The 7,533-nt window shown below is 39.6% G+C and overlaps 1 pseudogene; it reads right to left on the reverse strand.

The window, feature by feature from the left end:
* Positions 1–4,640: 4,640 nt before the first annotated feature.
* On the reverse strand, positions 4,641–6,320 carry LOC103004852 (elongation factor 1-alpha 1-like; annotated as a pseudogene).
* Between the last annotated feature and the right edge of the window lie 1,213 nt (positions 6,321–7,533).

The following is a 7,533-nucleotide window of genomic DNA, read 5'->3' on the forward strand; positions in this document are numbered from 1 at the left end:
AGACTTGAAGGAGGAGAAGGGAGAAAAAGTCCAAATGGAGAGAGAAAAATAAATAATAGCTTGGAAAATATGTTTGGTTGGCTAACACGTGAAGAATATGAATCCTGTTTGGCTTGATCATTTCCCCAAAGCAGCAGATGAAGAGGAGGAATGGTCAGCTATCACAAATAAACTAAACAGTCATGGGGATACACAGGATACAGTCAAAGAGAAAGCATTCTGGAGCCATATTTTAAAGCAGATGAGAGAGACTAGCTTGCAACATTTTCTTCATTTTGAGGTAATTCAGAGAAAAAGGAGAGAAAGCCAAATTGCTTAAGCATGCATATAAAGAATGTGGAGTGTATTATGCAGATACGCCATCAGAAGAAAGAAAAGAAGTTAGGTACCTGTCAAGACACTGATTCTGCTACATTCCATCCAACACACAAGGGAATTTCTGGGAAGCTGTTTTTCCTTCTGACATATAGCAGACCTTCCCTTAATCCTTGATGGTACATAAATGTTGGGCACATCCATGGCCTCAAGGTTGGGGAAGATGAAGTCATTGGCTGAAAATTGTGTTATACGTCTAGGATTGCAAACAATAAGTATGAAAGAGAAACTGATAGGTTTTGCAGAAATGAAACTTCCTTTGTGTGGTTAGTACATGTGATTAAACAAGAACTGCAAAGTGTACTTGCCACCCTGTTTGGGCTTTTCTGGATCTTTGGCACTTTCATTCCTTGTACAGAAATAGGGGAAAAGTCTTTCTCTTTTTAAAAATTAAAAAAAAAATTTCCTAAGGCAGTAGTTCTCAACCTTGTCTACACAACAAGATTACCTTGGATCACTTTGAAAATTCCATGTGCCTTGGAAGCACTTCAGGACCTCCTTATCAGTGTGTCTGGGATGGGTTCAGGGATCAATATTTTAAAAAGCTTCCCAAGTGATTCTGATGTGCTGCCAAGTTTAAGACCTATTTTAGTAAGTAAGTCTTTATTTATCTATTCTCTCTTTCTTCTTTTTAAAATAATCCCTTTTCTGAAAATTAAATGAGCGTTGAAATAAACCCCAAACTTAAGTGATCAGATTTCTTAAAATAAAAAGGAGGAGCTTAGAAACTTCCACTAGAATGTTTGTGATCTTACTGTCCTGCCCTCAACACCCTGCTTTGTAGGTGGTGATGAGTAGCTGGGCCACAGGTCCCCATAGGCGAGTCTGACTTTGGCTGGAGGACTTGTTAGGGTTTCCCAAATATTCTCACTCACCACAGCCTCTGTACAACTCCAGATGTCTATAACGGTCTTCTGTCTAGTATTCTCTGCCTTTGACAGACCACATGTCCTAACCAGGCCTTCTGAAAATTGGACCCCTGGAGCCAAACCAGCTTCCCCCATTTGCCATTACTTCCCTTCACTTTGCTCTCAGTTTCCTCTAGCAGATGTCAACACACAGGTGTACAACACTTTATCTGCAACCCTTGGGGCCACATGGGTCCTGGAATTCAGCATGTCTTAGACTTTGGAAAGGTAGATTCTGCATTCCACATCTTACATACTCCCCTTAGTGTGGCTGGAGGGGCACCCTGTAATCAAGCACTTGCATGTTCTTCAGGAAACACAGGATTACTCCCATGAATTGGGATGAATAAGGACTACAAACAGTCTCATGTCTATTCAGTTCAAGTTTTGCCACCAAATGATACTGCTAGAACTTTATGAATAAAAAAACTTTAGGAATGGAGGACCTGTGGTAGCTGCATTATTTAAAACTAGTTTTGCAAGATTGCCTTTTCACTGACTTTACTGGTTTTTCTCATTGCTTATAACAGAAACATTGTAACATGAAGTTAAACGGATTTCCATTGTCAGTTGCTTTGAGTGTTAATACTTTCCATTTGGTCAGAAATGGAAACCCCAGATAACCCCAGATTTTTTGTTGGGGGGAGAATAAAACTAAAATAGATTAAACAAACAGACCTTTAGAAGCTGTTACCATTGAACCCTGGTGACTCAAGTTCAGAAAATGAAAGAGCTGACTTAAACCTCAGGTGGGCCATTTCACCCATGGTCATCTTAGTAACTCTCTTCAGCCTTCAGATGTCTTTCCCCACTCTAATTTTACGTTATTTAGTCTTCATAGTTGTATTAGCTGAATTTCTGTTATATTGGCCTTCCTCATATCTGTCAGGACATGGGGCTAGGGGTGCCCGGGGGGGAGGTGGGCATGTTGTGGAGACTGAACTGTTAAATATCATGTGACCTCGTTGTTTTCACAGGCTGGTGAGGCCCAAGAGAACTCTGAGTTATGTGTATCTATTTCCCTATTAGATTAGCTACTCTTTAAGAGCAGTTTTTCTTCCCTGTGTGCCCCTTAGATCATGTGGTATAGTTCATGGGTGGTTTAAAAAATCCTATTGTTTTCTTAATAGTTGATAGTACAATTTCTTTTGGGAATAAATGGTCTTAAAAGAAGAAAATACCTTGGAGCATTTGGATATGAAAAAATAGGCCCACCGTAGGATTCAGAATGTGGGGCAGAACAAATGGAGGGTAGAATGACTTTCCATTAAAAAAAAAAATGATGGTGGTAGGAGGGGACAGAAAGGAGAGAGAATGGCTGAGCAACGTGGAAAATCAGCCAAAAGACTCTCTAGAACAGAATGACTATTAATTCCAGTTGTGATGGGTCAGCAGTGCAAACCCAATCTATTTCTTAATTTCTCTAAACTTTTTGTAACATCTGCTACACAAAGGTTTTGTGTGCATAATTTTGTTTGTGTGTGTGTGTATGTAAAACTAAGAAAGGTAGCTGAAAAACCCATGCAGTAACGAGCAAGCTGAAAGATACCAAGTGGAGAACAAGAAGTCAGCTGAAGCAGGAGGTAGTTATGAGAACATAAGCCCCCCAGGAATGCACAGAAATCTTGGACAGGGATTTGGACTTTCAACATGAGGTATGCTGGAGACCAGTCTTGTCTAGATTTTAAGAGGCAAGTTGACCCTGGATGTCATCTAAATTAAGTAATAAATGCTCTACAAAGGTTACAAATGACATTACAAAATGATAAACACTGGACTTAGCAGAATGTTACAATTATCTGTAAAATGGAAAGAGTCCTGGAGAAGAAATTCAAAGTCCTGGGTTTGAATTCTTTTTTTTTTTTTTTTTCTTCAACTCCCAGCATCTTTATTTTTCCTAGAATCTAGATACGATGAACTCTAGCAGGGCAGTTATTACTATTTAAGCCTTACACTTTAGATTCTTTAAACTACTTCAATATTTGTAAATCTGAGAATGCACATTCCAATAACCGTGAAACTAAAATTTGAGATTATACGAAAAAATTTACTCAATGTTGATGTGACTACACAAAATTTTGTGTGCAACACATGGACTTTAATATTGCAGAATTTGGCCTTTTTTTTAAACTGAAGTATAGTTGATTTACAATGTTGCAATTGTTTCAGGTGTACAGCAAAGTGATTCAGTTATATGTATACATACATATATCTATTCTTTTTCAGATTCTTTTCCATTATATGTTATTATAAGATATTGAATACAGTTTCCTGTCCTATACAGTAAATCCTTGTTGTTTATCTATTTTATGTATTGTAGTGTGTATCTGTTAATTCCAAACCCCTAATTTATCCCTCCCCCTCCCCCTTCCCCTTTGGTAACCATAACTTTGTTTTCTATGTGTGTGAGTCTATTTTTGTTTTGTAAATAAGTTCATTTGTATCATTTTTTAAGATTCCACATATAAGTGATATCATATGATATTGGTCTTTGTCAGACTGACTTCACTTAGTATGATAACTTCTAGGTCCAGCCATGTTGCTGCAAATGTTAATATTTAATTCTTTTTAATGGCTGAGTAATATTCCACTGTATATATATATACCACATCTTCTTTATCCATTCATCTGTCAGTGGGCATTTAGGTTCCTTCCATGTCTTGGCTATTGTAAATAATGCTGCTGTGAGCATTGGGGTGCATGTATCTTTTCAAATTAGAATTTTCATCTTTTCTGGATATATGAATTTGGCCTTCTTACAAGAGCTTAGCTATAAACAAAAATACTTTTTGCTTGTCTGTCCTAACCTATGAAGGGTTGCAACCAACAGACTCCCTCCCACAGTTTTTCACTGTGTCCCTAAAAAACATAGATGATTCTTCCTCTTAGACAAGGGGGAAAAAAACCAAAATTCCCACCCTCAAAAAAATGTTAACCCAGAATTATCAAATTTTGGTTTCAACAGATAAAACACCAAAAATAGTTTATAGGAAACACTTACTTAAATCTTTTACCTAAGTAGTACTATAGGAATTTACAGTCTTGACCAAAAGAGGACACAGGTTTCTCATTAAACTTTATTTTAATGGGTCTCAAAATTCTGTGACAGATTTTTGGTCAAATTGTTTCTATTAAAAATTACTGATTTTAAAAACTAATAACTTAAAACTGCCATACACACACAAAAACAAGTGGTCCACAACACATTTTCCTTTCTTTCTGAAAGTTTTACGATGCATTATCATTAACTAGTCTTTTACCGTTAAACTTAAATGGCCAACAGAAACAAACAGTCCTGAGAATGTTCTTCCACAACTGATTAAGACTGGGGTGTCAGGTATTAGGGATATTATTCACTTAGCCTTCTGAACTTTCTGGGTCATCCACTCTTTTGATGACACCCAAGACACGTCTGCCTCATGTCACAAACAGCAAAATGATCCAGAGGAGGATTGTCAGAAAAGCTCTCAAAATACATGGGCTTTCCAGCAACTATATGAACCATGCCAGCATCACCAGCTTTACAGAATTGGGAGCCATCTTCCAGCTTCTTCCCAGAATAGCAGTCAACTTTCCTCTTCAGCCCAGCAAACTTGCAAGCAACATGAGCTATTTGACAATCCTGCACAAGTGCATAGCCAGCACTGATTTGGCCTGGATGGTACAGGATAATCACCTGAGCTGTGAAGCCAGCTGCTTCCATTGGTGGGTCATTTATTTATTTATTTATTTTTGGCTGAGCTGAGTCTTGGTCGTTGCGTGCAGGCTTTCTCTAGTTGCGGAGAGTGGGGGCTACTCTTTGTTGCAGTGCACGGGCTTCTCATTGTGGTGGCTTCTCTTGTTGTGGAGCACGGGCTCTAGGCATATGGGCTTCAGCAGTTGTGGCATGTGGGCTCAGTAGTTGTGGCTCATGGGCTCTAGAGAGCAGGCTCAGTAGTTGTGGCGCACAGGCTTAGTTGCTCCGCGGCATGTGGGATCTTCCCGGACCAGGGATCGAACACGTGTTCCCTGCATTGGCAGGTAGATTCTTAACCACTGTGCCACCAGGGAAGTCCCTGGTGGGTCATTTTTGCTGTCACCAGCCACAGTGCCCCAACAAACATCTCTGACAGACATGTTCTTGACATTGAGGCCCACCTTGTCCCAAGATAGAGCTTCACTCAAAGCTTTAGGATGCATTTCAACAGACTTGACTTCAGTTGTAACAGTGACTAGAGCAAAGGTGACCATTATGCTGGGTTTGAGAACACCATTCTCCACAGGGACAGTGCCAATACCACCAATTTTGTAGACACTATACACCCTGGAGGAGCAGACGCAAGGGTTTGTCAGTTGGAATACTTGGTGGCAGGATGCAATCCAGAGCTTCAAGCATTGTGGTTTCACTGGCATTGCCATCTTTATGACTGACTTTCCATCCTTTGAGTCAAAGCATGTTTGTACTTGGCTGCAGCATGTTGTCACCAATCCAACCAGAAACTGGCACAAATGACACTGTGTTGGGGTTGTAGCCAATTTTCTTAATGTAGGTGTTGACTTTCTTAGCGATTTCCTTGTATCTCTTCTGGCTGGCGGGTGGCTCAGTGGAACCCATTTTAACACCAACAATTAGTTGTATCACCCACAGTCTGTAAGCCAGAAGTGCATGCTCACAGGTCTGCCCATTCTTGGAGATCCCTGCTTCAACTTCACCAACACCAGCAGCAGCAGTCAGCGCAGCACAGTCAGCCGAGAGTGTGCCTATAGGCATGTTTTTGGTAGTCTCTGTGTCCTGGGGCATCAATGATACTACTTGCTGGTCTTGAATTTCTACAGGGGAATATCAGTGGTGATACCAAGCCCACGTTCAGCTTTCAGTTTGTCCAATACCCGGGCATACTTGAAGGAGTCCTTTCTCATATCAGCAGCCTCATTCTCAAAGTTTTCTTTGATTCTTTTGTTGATCCCACCACATTTGTAGACCAGATGGCCAGTGGTGGTAGACTTGCTCTAATCTATGTGCCTGGTGACAACAATATTGATATGAATCATTTTCTTTCCCACTTTGGCTTAGATTTAGTTGTGATACTTGTGATCTGGTGGCAAATCTGTTGTGAAAAAGTAGGTTTGAATTCTGTGGCATTAAGTAATTATGTGACTTTGGGAAGATGCTTAATTACTCTGAGCTGCAGTTTTCTTACCTGTCAAAGGATAGAAGAAATTAATTATTGGTTCTCTTATCTGTAAAATGGCTCCAATGGTAACTAAGATGCCTTAGGAAGGAGCACAGAATTTGGAATCAGGAATATACACATAAAATATACCTATGTTTGCATACTGCTCTTGCCACGCTCTGGCTGTGTGACCTTCAGTGAGCTACTTAAATTCCTAGGCCTTGGTTTCTTCATCTATAATAATTAAAAAGTAGTAATAACAACACCTATGCCTCAGATGGTTCTGAAAGGATTAAGTATTTTAGCCTAGGTAGAGATGCTTGATAAATATTAGGCCCATCTCTTTCAGATTTAAATTCAATTTCTTTGCTCACTTTCCTTCTTCATGGCCTTGAAAGAGAAAAATTTCTGGTTCTGTTTTGCAGGGTGGCCCAACTTCATACCAAATTACCTCTGTTGAGCAGAAAAGGAAATAACATTAATTCATCTTTGCATTTGCCAATTATATGGAATTTAACAGCAATATTAAAATCCGTACGCTGCTATGGTTACTGGTATAATGTACTAAGTATTAACCGAGAAAGCTCTATTTAAGAATGGCATCCAGAGAGGTGGTAAATTTTGCCTACAGATTCTTTCACTGCTATGTAGCTTCTATATCTACTGTAAAGATAATACTTTCCCAGTGTCAGTTAGAAGTCCCAAGTCTCTTTGTATAAATAATCCTGGAAGACACAGTGGTAGTGGAACTCTTGCTCACTTTTTTTTCCCCTGGGAATAATTGGAGGCTGTAGCCATCACCCACCTCACTCTTAACCCCAATAATCTAGGAATAACTCCATTTAGGTTTATAGTAAAAGGCGGCCCAAAGCAAAGAAGGTATGAAACGCTCAGTTTTCCTATGCAAATGGGAAGCCCATTTCTTGATCTGGATCATGCCCTAACTTTCTTCTCACTAAATAGCCAGCCATCATAAGGATGCCTTGGACAGGACTTTATCTCACTAAATACTGCTTTTGCAGTATTGTTGAAGAACAGCTAGAGCAAGGGCACAAGTCTGTCTGTCTTACTTCTGTCTATATTTCTTGGGTGCCTAC

Source organism: Balaenoptera acutorostrata, chromosome 9 (genome assembly GCF_949987535.1).
Source record: "Balaenoptera acutorostrata chromosome 9, mBalAcu1.1, whole genome shotgun sequence".
In the NCBI taxonomy this organism is placed as follows: domain Eukaryota; kingdom Metazoa; phylum Chordata; class Mammalia; order Artiodactyla; family Balaenopteridae; genus Balaenoptera; species Balaenoptera acutorostrata.